The following is a 21636-nucleotide window of genomic DNA, read 5'->3' on the forward strand; positions in this document are numbered from 1 at the left end:
GCAGTAAATGATTAATTTTATTTCATATTTTCCTAAAGAGAAAGTGTATGTAACTTTTTACCAAGAGATTTGTATGAAAATAATTTCTTGCTAAGATTCCACAGACTGGTAAACCCACGCCGAACACCTTCCTAACGCTTGGAATACTGCCTGATATAGCACGCCGAACACCTTCCTAACGCTTGGAATACTGCCTGATATAGCACACCGAACACCTTCCTAACGCTTGGAATACTGCCTGATATAGCACGCCGAACACCTTCCTAACGCTTGGAATACTGCCTGATATAGCCCAATTATTTTCTTGAAACCCCAACTTCATAAATATTTCGCACAAAAATAGCTTACCGGCTGGAGGAAACCAAAGCCCACACCGTAAATTTTTTTTTTCTCAGTTCAGTTTATTTCTTTGTGACATCTGGCACATCAGATATACAATTTTATACATAATGAAATATAAGGTGAACAACATACACATAATCAGAGCTATAGATCAGCATACACATACATATAAGTATAAAAGATAATATTTGTAATATAGGTGATTGCGTGAGTGTTGTATGAAAATAAAAACAGAAGGGGAAAAAATTGTGTTAAATGAGAAAAAGAAATGGGGTGTAATTACAATTATGAATTATCCTTTCTTATTTTCTCTGCTAGGAATAAATTTTTTCCTAAGTTTCGCAATTCTTTAACATTTTGTACACTTAATAATTGAATTAATTTGAAAACGCTTGGACGTCTAAAATAATACTTTTTGATATATAAATTGCGTATTTCTTGGTATTTTGGACATTTCAAAATAAAGTGAAACTCATCCTCTACGTCTTTTAAATCACACAATGTACATATTCTATTGTTCCTACGTTCATTTTTGTATCGACCTGATTCTAAATTAAGATTGTGAGAGGATAGTCTGAATCTAGTTATAGTTTTTCTATGTATTTCACTCATTGATTTAGATAAATAATACTGTAATCCAAAATTGCCTGCTATATATTGATAGTATTCCCCTCGTGATGACTTTCTAATTGCAGAAAACATTTCTTGCTTATGTAAATCAAAAAATATTTGCTTTAATATTTTTTGCGTAGGTTTCTCAATAATACTTTCATTAAAAATGTATCCAATTAGACCTAAGCGATTTAATTCAGTTCGTATGTCATTAACCCAAGGATCATTTAAATTTTCTCTGTCTTCTAAACACGATCGCAAAATACAATTATCTGAATTCTTTAATTTTATCCAATATTTAAGGGTTCTTAATTTTTTAATGATATGCAGGGGGAATCTTCCTAATTCATAATACACCAAGCTATTGCACATACTTTTCTTTACCCCTAAAACGTTTTTACAGAATAATGCATGTAATTTTTCAACATCTTTGGCTTTATGAAAACCCCAAACTTCACATCCGTAATTTAAAACACTGTTTACATATGTATCAAAAACAGAACACTTACTTTTAATGTTAAATTGGTATTTCCTTAGTTTACTGTTAATTGCAAAAAACGCTTTCCTCCCTTGATCTGCTACATGTTTTTGTCTAATGTTAAACTTTCCATTATAATTTTAAAAATAACATTCCTAGATACTTAAATTTATCAACCGTCAAAAATCCTTATCGATATCAATAAATAACCATTTAATTTGTCAAATTCCTTTATATTATAGAGTAAAAATGGTTAATCTTTATTTCTTCCTTTCATTTGCTAATGATTATAGAGTGAACATTATCACTATGTTTTGGTCTGTAAACATATGCCCCCCCCCCTCCCCCCCCCCCCCCCCCCCCTGTCTATGATGTCAAGAAGTCTGCTCTTTAAGTTATCGTGAGGAATGGTCGTATAAAGTGTGTTGAAAAGTCATACGTTTTGATGTTGTTGATTTGAGAAGATTTGCGATTTTTTTTTTAGAATCCACATTTGATTTATATCACTGCTGGCATATGTTGTGGGCTTGTAGCACAGTACGTTTGAAGTTTCTCCTTCACAGCTGTTTCGATATGTTAATAAACAACGGGTTCAGAAAATAACAACCCAGAAAAACCCTATTCCCGGTGCATGAAATGTAAGATATCAGTTGTCAATTTCCACCGCTTTGAAAAAATTGTGATGGTATTCTATCTGGTTATGGAGATCCTACATTCCAATTTTTTCTTCATAATGCATTACACTTGGTGATTAAACATCGGTTTCGGAAACATCGAAGACCCGACCCTGGGATCTGAAATTTTGAGATTAAGATGTTTAAGGAAAGACTTTAATTCTGGGACAAGTTATACGAGTGTAACCTGGTTTGGGTCAGTTTACGCTTTATTATCCGCTTCGCGGCTTTTAACTCTGTGAAAACTTCTACATGAAAATTAACTATTGCATGCAACGTTGTCGCTAATAATAAATCCAACACAAGAAAATATGTATAAGCAAGTGACATATTGCGATCCACATGTCAATGTGACTGACGACATGTGATAAAATGTGACGTATGAATTTTTGTTTGCTTTGTTGAAAGGCGGATCAAGCAATGAAACACACCCCCCCCCCCTAAATGTATTTCAAAATGAACAGGGCAATGCTTACTTGGTAAATCATTATTTTGAATATAATATCTTTAATTATTTTAATCTATTATTCGACCATCATACAGAGAAAGATGTTTTACAACAGTGATTTGCGTACAAGTAGATACTAATATTGCCAACGAGAAAACAATATGTGTATTAAACCGAATAAAATTATTGTACACGTTGACTTTCTATTCCATAGAAGGCTGAAAACAGTGATGCGATGTAAATTTAGAGAGAGAGAGAGAGAGAGAGAGAGAGAGAGAGAGAGAGAGAGAGAGAGAGAGAGAGAGAGAGAGAGAGAGAGAGAGAGAGAAATAGTTCCGGCATCTGGTTGTCTGGTTGTCCCCATACCAAACCAGGTTATACAAAAATAACCAGCGTTCCTAAATTGGAATTTGACCAATCAGAGACAAGGATACAATAAGAATTAAATTATTAGGGGTTAACTCCCACAACCGGAAAACAATGGTGATGGTACTCAGATCTCTGATTATGGGAGATCCAACCCTCCAATATTTATTAAAACATAACACTTAGTGAATAAACATCGGGTTCGGCAACATCATAGACCCCTACTTGGGGGCCTGAGATTTTGGTAGATATTAGTTGTCAACTTCCACGACTGTGAAAAAATGGTGATGGAGATTCGCTCCTCCAATTCTTCATAATGCTTTACACTTATTGAATAAACATCGGGTTCGGAAACAACAAAAACCCCTACGTACGGGCTTGAAATTTCGGGGATAAGATCATTCTATGATTAAAGGTCGCGTCATCAAGCTATATGATGTGGGTAGCATGTGACCTGTGTGTACACATTGGGGATAAGATACTAGTCGTCAACTATCACCACTGTGCAGAAATGGTGATGGTATTCTCTCAATTTATTGAGATCCACCCCTCCAATTCTTATTGATACCTGACACTTGAATAAACATCGGGTTTGAAAAAAATCAATGGCCCTGACCGTGGGACCTGAGATACTAGGGGGAAGATATTCCTGAACTAAATAATTGTATAAATTCTCAATAGTCGAGACATTATATATTAGGGTTTTCCTCATTTTTTCACGTATACTCATAAGTAACCCATGTGTTTTCTTTTTACTCTTTTTTTTAAAATTATATACATTAATGGGTTTCCATACATTAAATAAATCGTGAGAGGACATGGAAACGTGGACAATGATTTTTATGTTGAAAGTTATATTTACTAACAGATGTCTTTTGAAAAACAGTATATAAATATGATATGCCTTTGTCCATTCCATACATACCGGTACATAGTAAAATCCTACTTATCAGGTAATTAGATCATGAAACAAAAAAAGTTTATCATCTTGACCTGTAGTAAGAAAAATAACATCTATATTTCTTCTGAGTTTGATATTTAAGTTTTGAGTGCTACAACATGCTAGAATCATATAGATATTTCAGAATGGAAAGGCCACAGACTCTAATGCCATTCTCCATTCACAAGGTGATCATTCTCAAAGTTCAGAAATATTCACCATAAGCTCAAGAGAAAAACAGTGCATGGATATGGGTTTCATGTTCCTCTTTTCTCATGAGCATTTACAAGGCATGATCTTAATTCAATTTGGGAAACTGTATTTTCAAACTATATGTACGTGTACATATTTCTTCTTTTGGATTGAATACACTATATATGAACTCTTTTACCCCTTTTTACCATTATTGATTTATCATTACAAAATGAATTACCATTAATGATTCCTCATTCAGGCAGTTACTATCTCTGTACTGTTTTAAGTTCACCTTAATAGTTTTAAAAGCTTTTCCCAATGAGTGAAAAATTCTCGAGAGGGATGATAAACAAGATGCAATCAATCAACCAACCCACGCCACCGTCTTTTAGTACTAACAGTACTTTGATTATCTAAGCACTGATACATACGGAAGCCGATAGGTGCCAGGGTATAGAATTAATCAGTCTTTTTTAACACTTGCATTTAAATAATAAATAATATCTAGTTTATTCAACCACATCAAGCATTTCATTGAAAGTACACCGAAATTTTTGGTTTCACATTTCTTACCTTGTACAATATTCAAATTATTCGATCAGCAATACAATCTGTAAGTGACGGTGTTTTCAAATATCCAATTATGCACCAAATCACACCTATCGGTATAACTACATGTAATATAATCCCCAAGATATGATAAAAAATTCAACAAAATAGAGGGAATATTGCTGGAGAGCTTATCTATAATGAGCGTTTCGTATTCTAATCGTTATTACGTTGTATACACGGACATGGGAAAGATGATTGCCGAATATGATCGGGTTGCTGAGACCGAGGTCATATACAAAGACAGAAACTGACGTGAGTAACTACACGTGTCGTTTGTTTTAAAATATGACATCATTTGAAGTACTATAAGTTACTCTTAGAATTCTGCAAATGTGCCACTCAAATGAAATTCTGATAGTAAATTTTCTATAAAATTGGCATGTTTAATTGTTTACAAATCTGATATGTGCTCAGTGCCTCTCTTTCGGGGTTTTTTCCCCGAACTGGTGACCTCCGAGGTCAATACACATCGGAGATTACGAGCAAAATTACTGACAGGATGACAATGATTCATAAATTGACAGTTTCTCAAGAGGTCTAGCCCCTAATTTCCTTTGCAGACGCGTATTTTCTTTTTGCAACAAATAAAATGGCTGAGAGGAAACGGAAACAGAGATAATTATGCAATCCTTTATAACCGATAAACTCGCTTGTTTTGAATTTTCTGCAATCCAATCTCGTCAGTAGGTCAACATGGCTGTCGGATGGCAGAAAATTCAAAACAAGCGAGTTTATCGGTCTGTAGAGACGATTATAAAGGATTGAGAGGTGAATAAAATATACAGGTTGGTAATAAAATATGTTAACAATTAGGGAATGAAGGGTAGATGATTGCCCAATGCTGGAAAGTGGATAAATACATCCCCAAACGTGCGCAGAAAATCTTGCGCCGTAAATTGCACAATATTTACGTTACAGGAACTGTAGCGTTATGGTCAAAGACAAGAATATAAAACCATAACGCTACAGATCTGTAGCTACCTCTGTGCAAAATTACATGAGTGCATAAACAGATTGCAGGGTTCGAAATTAACTTTTTCAAGCACTAATCCGTACGGACTAGTGACTATTGATGTTCACTATTCCGCAAAGCATTTTATTAACCCGTCAAGTGTATCAGATAAATGATCCCATAAATCAATTTTATTCAATAGTATTTGATGAAACCAAACGATTCACAGTTGCAAACAGTTCAGTTTTTGGCACCTACAGTAGAAAAATACAACCATACTTTATTTTACTTTCATGATCTTCAGCCTCTGAGTTACTGACGTAACCCCTTAAAAATGTCCATGTGTTTTGAAGGTCAGCACGTCATTGTCACGCAAGCACTTAACCATGTACGTTATCGACCGTTATTCAATACCTTATTCAAAGATCTCAGACAAATTGGTACCAATGGATTAATCAAAAGTGGACATACCAGGGTTATACAAAGTCAGCTGACACAAAAACACATACAACAGGAACAAATATGAATCCAAGCAACAGTTAGGGTGAGGTCAGGTATTCAGAATTTTCAAATTCGAGTATGAGCTCATACTCAAAACATTTATATTGGAAAAATGATGATCTCTTTAATAGTTTTCTATGGAATAAACATATAGTCCAAGGAAAACAATAACAAACAAAAAAACTCATCCTCTGAAAATTAAACGTGGGTTCAGTTGAAATTCAAAAATTTACATTGGATAATTAAGTTTTCATTAATAATCCTTTATTGTATAAATATGCCATTTTATGCCACAGATACCGTAAACCTGGTTATTTTTGCTGTCGATTAATTTGTTAGCGATTTTGCGAGTCAGTTGGATTAGCAAAAATATTTTTCTCAAAAATAACTCTGCCGTAAAAAAAATTCTAGATCCACCAATTCGATGTCTACACAACACATTTGGCACAGGAAGTGGTCTTATTTAACTAAATCTAAATCACTGTTGACATATTGCATGAAATGTATTGTTTGAGATACTCAAAGTATTCAAATTAAATATTTACTTTTATATTCATATTAAATTTTAACCTTCAAATTAAATGTTTAGTTCTATACTGCATCTAACACAAAAGTAACGATGCTCACCTGACGAATTTAGGCAGATACTAGCTGCAGAACTGTAGCTCTCTGAAAAAATATTGGGACAGATCAGAGACCTACATATCCACACCTTATTTATAAACACCTTCCATTTACGGCGCACAAAAACTGTGCACAGTTGAGGCCTCGTATCGTTGTATTCTTGTATTGCCGTGTCTAACATCCAAAAAATTGCTTACATATTTTCCTATTATACTTGTGTCGAAACATACCTTTAAATACTCATTAAAGCCATATACGACCCAAAATCTTACAGCTTTCGTTTGTTAATATAAACTCACAATTTGAAAATGTATGCTCTCCAAGTATATAGAAATGTTGTGTCTTCTAGTACATACATTATTGTGTAGTCAAGTATATTAAAATGAAATTGTTGGGTCTCCAGTATATAGAAATACTGAGTCTCCAAGTATATAAAAATATTTGGTCTTCTAGTTCATGTATTGATGTGGAGTCAAGTATAAATGCACTAAGTCTGGAAGCTTTCATGAAAATTTCAACTTTTCTGACCCATTGGTTCTTGAGAATATTTTAAAACATTTTCCAAAATGCAAATATATATTTTATACTCGCATGTAAAACTTCGATCCCCTTTTATCGCCCCACCTTAACCCCGAGGGTCATGATTTTAACAAACTTGAATCTGCACTAGGTTAGGAAGCTTTCATGTACATTTTAACTTGTCTGGCCCAGTGGTTCTCAAGATTTTTAAATGAACCCACCCTATTTTTGCATTATCTTCCCTTTGAACGGAGCATGGTCCTACATTTGAACAAACTTGAATCCTCTTCACCTAGAGATGCTTTAAGCAAAGTTTGGTTAATTATTAATGCTGGTTCTGGAGAAGATTTTCAAAATTTGTCAGTGCACTTTTTCTATTTCGCTATTATCTCCTCTTGGAGAAGGGCGTTGCCCTTCATTGAGCAAACTTGAATCCCCTTCATCCAAGGATGGTTTTTTGGCCAAGTTTGGTTTAAATTGGTCGAATGGTTCTGGAGAAGAAGTAGAAAATATTCAAAGTTTACAAACAGACAGACGGACGACGGGTGATCGGAAAAGCTCTTGAGCTTTCAGTTCAGATGAGCTAAAAAAAAGTTCAAGAAACTATTTGACATACTCTTTGCCCTAAAGTAGGTCATAGTGCACCAATCCTGCGGAAATGTAAACTCACTCTTACGCTTCTTGAGGACGAAATTGTGACCAAATCTCAACGCTGTACATGCATCTATTACAGGAAAGAGTGTGGAAAACAAGACCTCGGACAGACTCCCGTACGGACATATTTCTTACATCATTGAAATAACTTGCTGAGCAGCGCGAATATCGCTTACATTTTTCACATCAATATTAAAAAAGTGAATATAACAGTGATCATTCTCATAATTCCTTATAAGGAATACAAAATAGAGAGTTGGGCAAACACGGACCCCTGGATTTACCAGAGGTGGGACCAGATGCCCAAGAGGAGTAAGCATCCCCTGTCGACCGCTCACACCAACCGTGAGCCCTATATCTTGATCAGGTAAATGGAGTAATCCGTATTCAGAATCGGTGTGCCAAGAACAGCCTAAAAATCGGTATGAAACACGTCAGACAACACTTGTCTCAATGAAAGGTTGTATTGGCAAACTAGATCGTTATAACGACCATCGAATTGTTGAAATCTTTGTAACATCAACTTATCTGGCAGAAGTATGTCTCGATTTAATCAAAAGCCTGAGAGTCGACCCACACTTCATTGTCAACTGGAATAGGTAATCTAAGGAGGAAGATAGTAGTAATCAAGGATGAAGAACATCGTGTATGTGTGTGCACGCTTCTTTTATCAGGATTTATACTTTAATGCATCACGCTCGTGTAAAGTGACTAACTAAGTCATGACCACTGCCAAAATTTAGATTACATATCCTACATGGATGTAAAAAGTCATTGCTCATTCATGATTGTGCTCAACAATACATGATGTACAAATGCCAAGACTTTGGAGGGAAATTATCATGTAGTCATACAGTACAGCAAATAAGTACCACAGTAAGAAGATATCATCAAACAAACAAGAGGGCCATGGACCACATTGCTCACCTGAGTCACCTTGGCCCATATTTAAAGATTTCTCCATTACATTTGCATGTAAAACTTTGATCTCTATTGTGGTCACAATATATCCCTGGGGGGTCATGATTTTTACAAATTTGAATCTGCGCTACGACAGGAAGCTTTCATGAAAATGTAAACTTCTGCACTGTGTCAGAAAGTGCCTTGTTAATTTGTACTTTCCTGGCCAAGTGGTTCTTGAGAAGATTTTCCCTATATATTTGGATGTAATATTTTGATTCTCTATTGTGATCCCACCCTATCCCTGGAGGCCATGATTCTACAAAGTTTGAATCTGCACTATGTCAGGAAGCTTTCATGTAAATGTAAACTTTTCTGGATCAGTGGTTCTTGAGATTTTCCCTATATGTTTGTATGTAAAAGTTTGATCCCCCATTGTGGCCCATCCTACTCCCGGGGACCATTATTTAATTTTTTTTTTTTTAAATCTACACTATGTCAGAAAGCTGTCATGTAAATTTGTACTTTCCTGGCCCTGTGGTTTTTGAAAAGAAGATTTTTTAATGATTTTCTCTATATATTTATACGTAAAACTTTGATCCCCTATTGTGGCCCCATCCTACCCCCGGGGGCCATGATTTTAACACTTGAATCTGCACTATGTCAAGAAGCTTTCATGTAAATTCGTACTTTCCTAGCCTAGTGTTTCTTAAGAAGATTTTTAAAGATTTGTATGTAAAACTTTGATCCACTATTGTGACTTCATCCTACCCCCCCCCCCCCCATCCCCGGGTGGTGTCAAGATTTTAAGAAACTTTAATCTGCACTATGTCAGGAAAGCTTCCTGCAAATTTCAGCTCTTCTGATCAAATGGTTCTTGAGAAAATTTTCCCTACAAATTTGAATGTAAAACTTTTGATCCCCTATTGTGGCACCATCCCACCCCCGGAGGCCATGATTTTAACAAACTTGAATCTGCACTATGTCAGGAAGCTTTCATGTAAATGTCAGCTTTTCTAACCCAGGGATTCTTGAGAAGATTTTTAAATGACCCCACCCTATTTTTGCATTTTTATGATTATCTCCCCTTTGAAGGAGGCAAGGCCCTTCATCCAAGGATGATTTGGGCCAGGCGATCAGAAAAGCTCACTTTGAGCTCAGGTGAGCTAAAAAGCTTCTATAAAAACAAACAAGACATCCAAGAACCACATTGCTCACCTGAGTCACCTTGACCCATATTTAAAGATTTTCCCTATATATTCGCATGTAAAACATTGATCCATATTGTAGCCCCAACCTACTCCCGGGGGCCATGATTTTTACAAACTTAAATCTGCACTATGTCAGGAAGCTTTCATGTAAATGTCAACTTTTCTGGCCCAGTGATTCTTCATAAGATTTTTGATGATTTTCCCTATATATTTGTATGCAAAATTTTGATCTCCTATTGTGGCCCCATCCTACCCCCGGGGGTCATGATTTTAACAAACTTGAATCTGCGCTATGTCAAGAAGCTTCCATATAAATTTCAGCTCTTCTGGCCCATTGGTTCTTGAGAAGATTTTTAAATCACCCCATCCTACTTTTGCATTTTTGTAATTATCTCTCCATTGTAGGGGGCGTGGCCCTTCATTTGAACAAACTTGAAAGCTCTTTACCCAAGGATGCCTTTTACCAAGTTTAATTGAAATTGGTCCAGTGGTACTGGAGAGGAAGTTGAAATGTGAAAACTTTACAGATAAACGATCAGAAAAGTTCATTTGAGGTTTCAGCTCAGGTGAGCTAAAAAGAAAACAAAAAAAATGCTTGTAAAATATATACCCCCCCCCCCCCCCGGTGGGACAAAATTGAAAAGGGTTATACACTTGCATGATTTAAAGTCAAAAATTTGAAAGTAGTGCCAAACCAATTCAAGATATCGAGCGGACAATATTTTCCTATGTCCTGAGTGAACTGACCCTTGGCCTTTGACCCTGTGATCTAAAATAAATAGGAGTAATATATTCCTAAGGATGTACCAGTGTACCAAGTTTGGTGCCAATTATGCAATTGATTATGAAATATAGGAGACAATATATTACTACGTCCAGTTTGACCCTATAACTTTGACCATTAGACCTCAAAATCAATATACCACCGCGGTGGTCTAGAGGTTAGCCCCACATGCAGAAAACCGGGGTTCGAATCCCGGTCGCGACAGGCCTTAGCAGCTAATACAGGTAGTGACAGTTCCATCGCAAAACGCTTGGCATCAGGTGTGAGTGTCACGGGTCCTCGGAGATGACCTTAAAAACGGATGTCCCGTGTCACAGTAGGTGTGGCAAGCTACCTCACTGCTCAATGGCCGTAAGCGCAAAGCATAGGCCTAAATTTGAAGCCCTTTCCCGGTCTTGGTGACGTCTCCATATGAGAAAAACATTCTCGAGCGAGACATTAAACAAGATACAATCAATCAATCAAAATCAATATAGGTCATCTATTCCTTAGGATGTACAAGTGTTCCAAGTTTGATGTCTGTCAAGTGAAGGGTTCTCAAGATATTGAGCAGAAAGATATTCCTATGTCCAAACGTTGATACTGACTGTTATAATGACATTAATGGGTTTCCATACTTTTAGCCTTAAAGAAATAAAGAAACGTCTCCATATGAGTGAAAAATTCTCGAAGGGACGTTGAACAAAATACAATCAATCAACAATAGATTTATAGTCTATGTTTAGATACTGTGCGCTTTTTTGCGTTGTTTACTTATTTTCAAGCGTAAAATAGTAGAAAATTTGATGCTTACATCATGTGACTAATTATTATGAAAGAGCCAATTAAAATTCATCATCAGGGGCGGATCCAGGATTTGCGGTTACGGGGGGGGGGGGGGGGGGGCGCTACTTTATGAGGCAGGGGGTCTGGGGGCCGCCAGTGGGTCCAGGGCAAAGCCCTGGTAGGGGACCAGGGGGCGAAGCTCCTGGATTTTACAAATTTTATAGAGCTTGAAATATGTTTCCTATTCAGTCATTTGTACTATTTTCTATCATTTTTAACAAGGTGAAATTAATTAAATGACGCAAATTTTAAGGGTTTCTGGAAAAAAATAAATTCTCCCAATAAAATAATTCAAGAAATCAAAAGATTTTGTTATTTATTTCTCCAGGAGTGGAAGAAATTATTGCTTATTTGATCGTTTAGTACATTTTTCTAAACAAGATACCACGATTTACCTTAAATTTGAAAATTTTAGGGGGGAGGGGGGGGAGAGCTTAAATCCGCCACTGATCATCCTGCAAGTTATTAAAAGTGCCAAGCATCATATTATGATACATTGTATACCGTGACCAGCACATGTGTTGTTTACAAGTGCTTTACCACTTGATTTTGTCAGATCTTTCTGGCTTTTCACATGCTGCACGCTTTTCATGGGTATGGGAATATGCGATTATTTTCAACTTTCCTTTAACAGTAAACACCTGAGGTGCAGTACTTCACCCATCTATTTAATGCAGATGATAATGGAATACTGCAACATAAATATGGGAAGTTGGTGATAGAGAAGCTGAAATCATCCCGTTTGTCATAAAGTTGATTTGTTAGTTTGCCGTCAATATATATTTTCAATAAAATATGTACATGTACATGTAAGAAAGAAGCAGATGTGAAGGACTGTGGTGTTTTTTGTTTCGAGTTCACTGGGGTATATCTAATCAAAATATAAATGAAAATGATTATTGTTAATATATAAAACGTTGTCGATATAATATCTAAATGTCGAGTTGAAGGGCACAGTAAGAAATTTTTTCTTCTCATGTAGAAGCTTTTGAATAAATTTTGCCTCATAAGACTATAAAAATACCGTGTACAACCCCACATTTGGGGGTGCGGAATAGTCACCTTAGGGGATACGGAATTCGAAGCGTGTTTTACTAGAGAAGCTGACATATCTAGCTTGGTTACAGCTATAGAGATAAAACTAGTCTTATATTAACATACGACGGAACACAGTGATGTCCCCGCTTACTCTTACTCGTTTCCCACCTTGCAGTGCTGTAGCAGATACTTCCATGATTTCCGAAAGTTTACGTCAAATAAACGATGAAAACTTCAATTTCAGTGTGTGCCACTAGGGGGTACAGCTTTCAGTGGAAGTAGGTGGCAATGAACCAATCTCGTAAGTTATTGGTTATTAAGGAAATATAAATTATTTCCAAAAATACACATGGATCACAGCAATGAATTTATTCAGACGTTATACCTATGTTTTCTTTAACATTCTTTTAAATTACTACACCACACTTATACAAAAACGCTATTTGATATAAAACACAGTAACCCTTTATCCATAACCACGTATTTTCATGCATGAACAAAAGGATCTAATGTAAAATGAACAATGTTATTTAAAATTTGATTGTGAAAATTCAACATATATGAAATATACTTATCTGTTATCTAATAATAGCATAATTCAGTTGTTGATTGTGTTTAAGAGGCTGTCTACGATAGAACCAATGCAAAACCAAAAAAATTATTTAATCGTTCCAAAAAAAAATAAAACACAGAAAAAGAAACATATTCACGACATTCAGGATGAAACTTTATCGACGCTCTGGAGACGGCTCAACCTGATAAACCAGAGGAGTGGCGTGTGACACTACGCACCAATGGCAAGGGAATTAACTACAAATTGGATACAGGTAGTCAAGTCAACATCTTGCTGGAGAAACAGTATCGCAGCCTACGATGGAAGCCAAAACTCCACAAGACGAATATACAGCTCATGTCGTACAGCAAGCATAGTATTCCGGTCTTAGGAGCATGCATACTGGATGTGTTACATCATGACAAAGCTGCAAAGGTCTACTTTGTGATAGTTCAGGACGCGTCGACAGCAATCTTAGGCGTAAAAGCTTGTGACAAGTTAGGACTAGTCAAAAGCACACACACCATAGAAAACTGCACAAAGGTTACAGACACTACTGCACAGATGGTGGATCAAAATAATGACTTGTTCGAAGGACTAGGATGTTTACCGGGTGAACAGAAATTATCCGTAAATCCAGTAATTTCACCGGTAGTGAGTCCATGTCTCAAAATACCCTTTGCGTTGCACGAAAAACTACAAGACGAACTTAAACGCATGGAGGAGATGGGTGTCGTATGTAAAGAAACCGAACATACAGACTGGGTGAGCCCCATTGTAATCGTTCCAAAAAAGACGGAAAGATCCGTGTGTGTCTGGACCCTATTCAGCTGAACAAAGCAATTCAGAGAGAACATTACAAACTGCCAACGCGAGATGAGATTCATGCGAAGTTCAAGAATGCGCATTATTTCAGTAAACTTGATGATCGCACTGGATTCTGGCAAATGAAACTAGATCAGAATTCCTCAAAACTTACCTGTTTCAGTACACCATTCGGAAGATATCGATTTTTACGTCTACCATTCGGTATCTCATCAGCTCCAGAGATATATCACAGGACCATTCACATGATATATGAGCACATACCAGGATGTACGACAATGATGGATGATATCATTGTTTGGGGCGCAACGTTACAAGAACACAACCAACGACTACAGCAGGTCTTCGATGCTTCGCGCAATGCAAATCTCAAACTGAATCGCGAAAAATGTGTATTTGGAGTGAAGGAACTTACATTCGTCGGTGACACAATATCCACAGAAGGAATTAAACCGGACAAGGCCAATGTCAAGGCCATAACGAACTTTGAGACTCCAAAAAAGTAAGAAAGACGTACAACGCTTTCTAGGCATGTTGAATTACCAGGCCAGATATGTTCCAGACTTGTCGTCGAAAACACAAGTTTTACGAAATCTCACAGAGGAAAAGAACCAATTTCAGTGGACTATTGTTGAACAGAAATCATTTGACGAGCTGAAGGCCATATTAACAAGTACGTCGGTACTTAAATTCTTTGACCCGAACAAAGACATTAAAATCTCTTCAGATGCCTCTAGTTCTGGACTTGGAGAGGTGCTCTTGCAGAGGCATGACAACGAATGGATGCCGGTGACTTATGCAGAAACGAGATATGCTCAGATCGAGAAAGAAATGCTGGCCATATCATTTGCATGTGAACATTTCCACCAATACATATTTGGACAGACTGTAGAAGTGGAAACTGATCACAAACCTCTTGTGAGCATCTTTAAGAAGTCTCTGAATGACTGTTCAATACGATTACAAAGACTTCTGCTGAGGGTACAGAAATACGATCTGCATATTGGCTACACGCCAGGAAAATTTATGCATACAGCTGATGCGCTATCTAGAGGTTTGGATATGTCCACGAAACTGACCAAATCAGCACAGGAGGAGGATATAAAAGTGTATGTAGACTCTGTCATTAGGAGCCTACCCATATCGGATCGTAAATTACAGATGATTCGTGAGGAAACGCAACAGGATCCGAAATTACAGCTACTAGCAGAAGTAATCGCAAAAGGGTTTCCAGAAACGCGTACTGAATGTCCTAAGGAAATCTTGGAGTACAGGAATGTACGAACCGAGTTGAGTCTATGTGATGGGATCATCATGAAAACAGACCGTATTGTCATCCCTATGTCATTACGAAAGGAGATGCTTAGCAAAATCCACACAGGTCACCTTGGGATTGAGAAATGTCGAAATCAAGCCAAACAAGTGATGTATTGGCCGGAAATGAATGCACAAATCGAGGAAATGGTGAATTCATGTTCAACATGTATCAAATTCCGTCTAAAACAACCGCCTGAACCGCTGAGACCACATGATGTTTGCAATTATCCGTGGGAAAAAGTGGGAGCAGATTTGTGTGTATTCAAAGGAGAAAATTATCTTGTGTTGTGTGATTATTATTCCAATTATCCAGAAGTGTGTCGTTTGCACAGTGTCTCAAGTCAGTCAGTCATTAAAGGACACAACGCATGTTTCTAAACTTTTTCATTTTTTCAGCAAAATTAACTCTTTTTATGCCTAAAACTACTTTAAATGTGTTTGAAATGAAATATTTTGCGTAGTTTTCGAGTTTGAAAGCGATGAAATTCAAATCTTGCGATATGCATATTTTCGTTCGCTAGTTTACGCGCCATTTTGTGTGACGTCATATGCGCCCTCGGGTTTGAAAACATCTATTAGCCATTTCATAAACAGATTAGGTTTAATCGACAAAAAACCAATTGTCACGTTAACGGCTTGTAAATAATAATGCATTAAGATGTTTTGTGCCGTGCTCGGGTGTACTAGTTGTCGGTAGAAAGGATTTAGACTGAGTATTTTTCAATTTTTCGAAGGAAGGTACGAGAAAAAAGACGTGGATAATTTTTTTGTTGGAGCAAGAACTTTACCTTAAAAAACACACCCAGTCACCTTTTCAAACATCGCTTGGACAGAGACCCTGATAAACTGCGAGAAAATGGATATATCGAAGCTATAAGCACTGGTAGGCCTATAGCATACATTCTGTTTTGCTCTTCAAATTCAATACACACTCGGATCAACTGACCTTCACCTTGTAACAACATATATCGACGATGCAATGTAACTTCTACCAACTGGTAGATTTACAACAACAAAAAATAAAGATACAAAATAATTGAACTTTTAATTATACAAATAATAGAATATTGTATTTCCTAACTTTAAATTGAATTATAAAATTATTTCTTTATTGAACTCGTAGCATCTTGAGTGCGTCAGTAGGCTATAACGCCGTGCTCCCACTTCGTACTTCCTAAAGACGTGCAGATCACAATTCAAAAATAGTAACAAGATTGCTTTATCAAAATAAAATAATGTGATTACCACTTTAAATTTGAATATTTTTATTGATTTGTGTGTGTGTTGTCTTTTTCTTTCTTTCCGAAATGCACGCGTGACAATAGCTTGGCATAGGGCCTAGTTGTCAACAATTTAACGTATCATAATTTGTCTAATCCAAAAATAAATAATGATTGCACTGTTTATTTTAGAAAAACAGCGCCAATTACAGATGTATAAAGGAATAACATCCCCAAACAGTTTGTAGACAGCGGCCCATATACACATTATTTACTCACAATTTTGCCGATTTCATACACGCTTTACTCGCTATAATGAAATATGTGTTTCAGGCCAAGGCATACCTAAAATAGTGTTCAGTGATAACGGACCACAATTCAAATCAGCTGAATTCAGTGAATTTGCATAGTCGTATGATTTTCAACATCATACATCAAGTCCATTGTACCCGAAATCGAATGGGTTAGTGGAGAAAACCGTAGGCATCGTAAAAGGTTTATTGAAAAAAGCTGCTGATGATGGATCCGATTTCCACATGAGTTTACTCATCTACCGTGCAACTCCAATACTCGATGGAAAATCACCAGCGGAAATGCTGAACAATGGACGCAAACTACGTTCAAACTTACCAATGGCTGATAGTTGTCATGAGAACCGTGAAGCAGAATCTTATGAAAGAACAAAAATGCAACAGAAACTGAAACAAAAACAATATCATGACAAAAACACGAAAGAACTACTGCCGTTGAGTCCAGGGCAAACCGTCCGCCTTCGGGATCATAGTGACAGTAACTGGATTAACCGTGGCAAGGTGATAGACCGAGTTGCTTCGAGGTCATACTTGGTTCAGACCGAAAATGGACATATGTACCGCAGAAATCGCAGGCATATTTTGCATTCAAATGAACAGTTTACACCATTTGAGCAATATGATTGTCAAAACAATGATAATGTATGTCAGTCTAGTCAAAATCCATGTGATGATGAAAATACTCAATCACTTAGCCATGATATGTCTGCTAGCACCAGTTATGTACCTGCACAAAATATGTCAGGGACCACAAGGTCTGGTAGGTCAGTTAAGAAACCACTGAGGTTAATTGAAGAAATGTAATTTTGATTTTGTGGTTAAGATCAGTACCATAAAATGAGGTTTGATAAGAAGGACATGAACAATTTTATTGCATTTGATGTACATATCCAGGGGATAATTTGTACTGTGTTAGAAATGCTACATGTGGTATTAGTTACATAGAACAAGTAGTTACAGTTTTATTTTAGTTTGTAAGTTTTAGTGTTCACTTAAAGGTATGCCATGCGTCATATCATAATAACATACACAGCATAACTTACAACATCATGTATGTCTTTACATAAGTATTGTTGGTGCAACTTTACACAAATTTCACTATCTTTGAAAGCTATGGTAGCTCATTTATTTTTATAAGAGGGAAGATGTAACATTTATATGTTTTGAGACGACCCCTTGTGCACTGCATTCCTGTGTAGGATGTCATCAATTGATGTTGAGGTACACAATAAAACAAGCATGGAACAACCGCCATTGTGTTAGTTTACTAAGGCTTATAAAAGCCTTATAGGGACCCATAAAAGATAACACAGTGTTGTCAAATTTTCAGACCTTTTTATGATATTTCAAAAGTATTTTACTAGTTATATCATATTTTGTGGCATAATCGATGAGTACTCCCCGAACTAACACCTAATGGGCCGTTCTATTTTAGCACAATGTACACATCAATTTCACGCAAAAATGGAGTATTTTCAGCTAGTCATTAAAATATCAAAAGCAGAATAATCACATATAATTTCAGTTCCGCATAGTCTATTCGAAAGGTATCTTTGAATTGGTGAACATAACTTTAAAATGCATTCTTCAGATTTAGTCGTATAGTGTTTGAACTAGTAAGATTATGCAACTTTCAAATTAAATGCTATTGTAACGTATTTTTGTGTACTGGTATGGGACATACGATAATGTCCGATAGAATACAAATGTATATGATGGAAAACACCCGAGGTACTGCCGAATTGATCATACCTGGTCACGAGGTAAAACCTTTTAAATACGGCGCAAACTTGCAGCTGTGAGTTAGTCTGACGAAGATTGTTGCAGCGTTAACATCGGTGAGATCAAAGTTGAAAGTACTTTTGTATTAGATAGTTTGCGTATAGGCCTAAGAGTTTGACAGTGTTAGTAAGTCACCATTGCTATGCGATATGCTTAACATTGTCAATATATGTTCCTTGATATGGTTTAGTGAAGTAACTTTGGTCGCTTCGGGATCTAATACTGGTTATAAGCAACGCTGGTTGCTTGTGTTATATGTAACGCTGTTGCTTCAAGTTCAAAGCACCGCAGTCGCTTTGATGTGACATGGCTGAAGAAACCATTGTCGTTTGATTGTTAGTTTGAAAGAAGCCGTGTGATAACTCAGTACACATCAATCAGTGATTTATTAACGTAGAGAATTTTCTATTAAATTCTAATCCTCAGCAAGTTATCTGAGGGGACCCTGTTGTAAATAGAATAATAACGGTAGCTAGATAGGTTACACGTTACAGATTTTGGCGCCCCCGTTGGGACCTTGTTTGGGTTTATCGGATTACATTAGTTTTGTGAAGATTTTTGTTGTTTATAAGAAAAATCATGGCTAATTTTAATGACGACTTGAGTAAGATACAAGAGCAAATAGAAGCGTTCGAAAGAGCTACGCTTGAAACTTCTAGGTCGTTGAGGAATTTATCAGATATTCATACTTCTACGCCCGTTGCACAAAGTAACCTGTCTGATGGATTACATAGAAGCGACTCCGGAATTATGTCTCGTGCAGATACCGAAAATGCACAAAGAAGCGGACGAGACGAGTGTTACATACAGAAGACACCGCTCACCAAGCAACTTATGTACAACAGACTCGAATAGAATAAATCGTCAAGTAACGGATTCGAGAAGACCACACAGATATATAAAGCCAGCAACATTTGATGGTACGGGTTCTTGGATGGACTACAAGTCCCATTTTGAGGCCTGTAGTTCTTTGAATCAGTGGACAGATAGCGAGAAAGGTTTATATCTAAGTGTGTCTCTCAGAGGACAGGCTATGAGTGTTTTAGGTAACTTACCAAAGTAATTGATCAGGAGCTACGAGGTAATAGTAGTAGCTCTGGAAGACCGTTTTGCTCCGGCAAATCAGACAGAGTTGTATAGAGTACAACTTAGAGAACGCAGACAAAAAACCACTGAATCACTTCCAGAGTTGGGTCAATCTATACGGAGATTAACTCACTTGGCCTATCCTACGGCTCCAAATGACGTTAGAGAAACACTAGCTAAGGAACAGTTCATAGATGCCCTCATTGATATGGACATGAGACCTAGAATAAAACAAGCTAGACCACGCAGTCTCAACGACGCTATAAGACACGCAGTTGAATTAGAGGCTTTTGTACGGTCAGATAAACAGCGCATGGAGAGCCAAACACATCTGCGACATACGGTGTCTGACGAACCTGTCCAGCAAAATAAAACATCGGTTAAAAGAGAGGATGAATTGTCTCGGATGATATCAAACATGCAGTAAACCATTGACGAATTACGCTCAGAAGTAAAGGATTTGAAAGTGAAGTCGGTGCACCCCAGTAATAATTCAGCCAGAGACGACAGAAGAGGGCAACACAAACTTATGAACAAAACATTTAAATGCTATAAGTGTGGCACTGAGGGACATTTAAGTAGAATTTGTCCCCGCAATCAGAAGAGGAGAAACAACACAAAAGGTCCACAAGTATCAAACTCTCCTCAAACGAGTGGTGTAGGTAGAAAACCACCAGGATCCATGGGAGTTAACAAGCACCCTAATGAGGCTGGAATGTTTGTGGAAGCGCATGCCTCAGATATAAAATCAAAACTTCTGGTAGATACTGGTGCTACTGTCACGGTATTATCTAAAGCAGTATTTGATAATTTGGCAGGCATTACACTCCATGAGACTACAGACGTGGTTCAGGATATATTGTATGCGGGTGGGACACCTTTGAAGACGTATGGCAAAATAACAATTACAGTTAGTATTGCAAATTTAAGTTTCCACCAACCTATGGTAATAGCTGACATAACAGTTGACGGTAATATAGGTTTAGACTTTTTACATGGCAATGAATGCATTGTGGATGTGAGGCGCAAAATTTTGAGATGCAGTCAGAGTGAATTCCCGTTAGTTTTTAACGGCATGTTAGGCTGTTATAGAATTGTTGCTTCTGAATCATTTTGCTTGCCTCCAAGAAATGAAGTAGTGACTTCTTGTGATGTGATTATTCCCCCTGGAGAACATTTCACTCCTGGGATAAGTCTTGTAGAACCCTCCGATAGCTTTATCAAGTCAGAGCGAGGACTTGTCGGAAGAACGTTGGTTCAGAATAACAAACAGGTTCCAGTAAGGTTTATGAACTTGTGTGTTGATGCACAAACTGTTTATAAAGGAACGTCTGTAAGACATGTATGCCCAGTTCTTAGTGTGAACGAAGCACCAATGACATGTGATTTAGAGGTCGGAAAAGAGCTTCCGAGAGAAATTTTGTCATTATACAACAAGACCACTTCCAATCTCAATGAGGATCAGAGTCGAGAGGTTTACAAGTTGCTCACGAAGTACGCTTCTTTATTTGCAACTTCTGATACCGATCTCGAACGTACTAATGTTGTAAAACATCGTATAAACACCGGCAATGCGATGCCGATAAAACAACCCCCAAGAAGACTTCCGATACACATGAGGAATGAGGCAGATAAATTGGTAGATGATATGCTAGAGAAACAAGTTATCGAACCTTCATCGAGTCCATGGGCATCTGGAATAGTCCTTGTGAAGAAAAAGGACGGATCGACACGTTTTTGCATAGACTATAGAAGATTGAATGCAGTCACTTTAAAAGACGCATATCCACTGCCACGAATTGAAGAGATGCTTGATCATCTTAGCGGATCATCTTGGTTTTCAACTCTAGATTTGTGTATGGGATAT

Source organism: Ostrea edulis, chromosome 7 (assembly GCF_947568905.1).
Source record: "Ostrea edulis chromosome 7, xbOstEdul1.1, whole genome shotgun sequence".
In the NCBI taxonomy this organism is placed as follows: domain Eukaryota; kingdom Metazoa; phylum Mollusca; class Bivalvia; order Ostreida; family Ostreidae; genus Ostrea; species Ostrea edulis.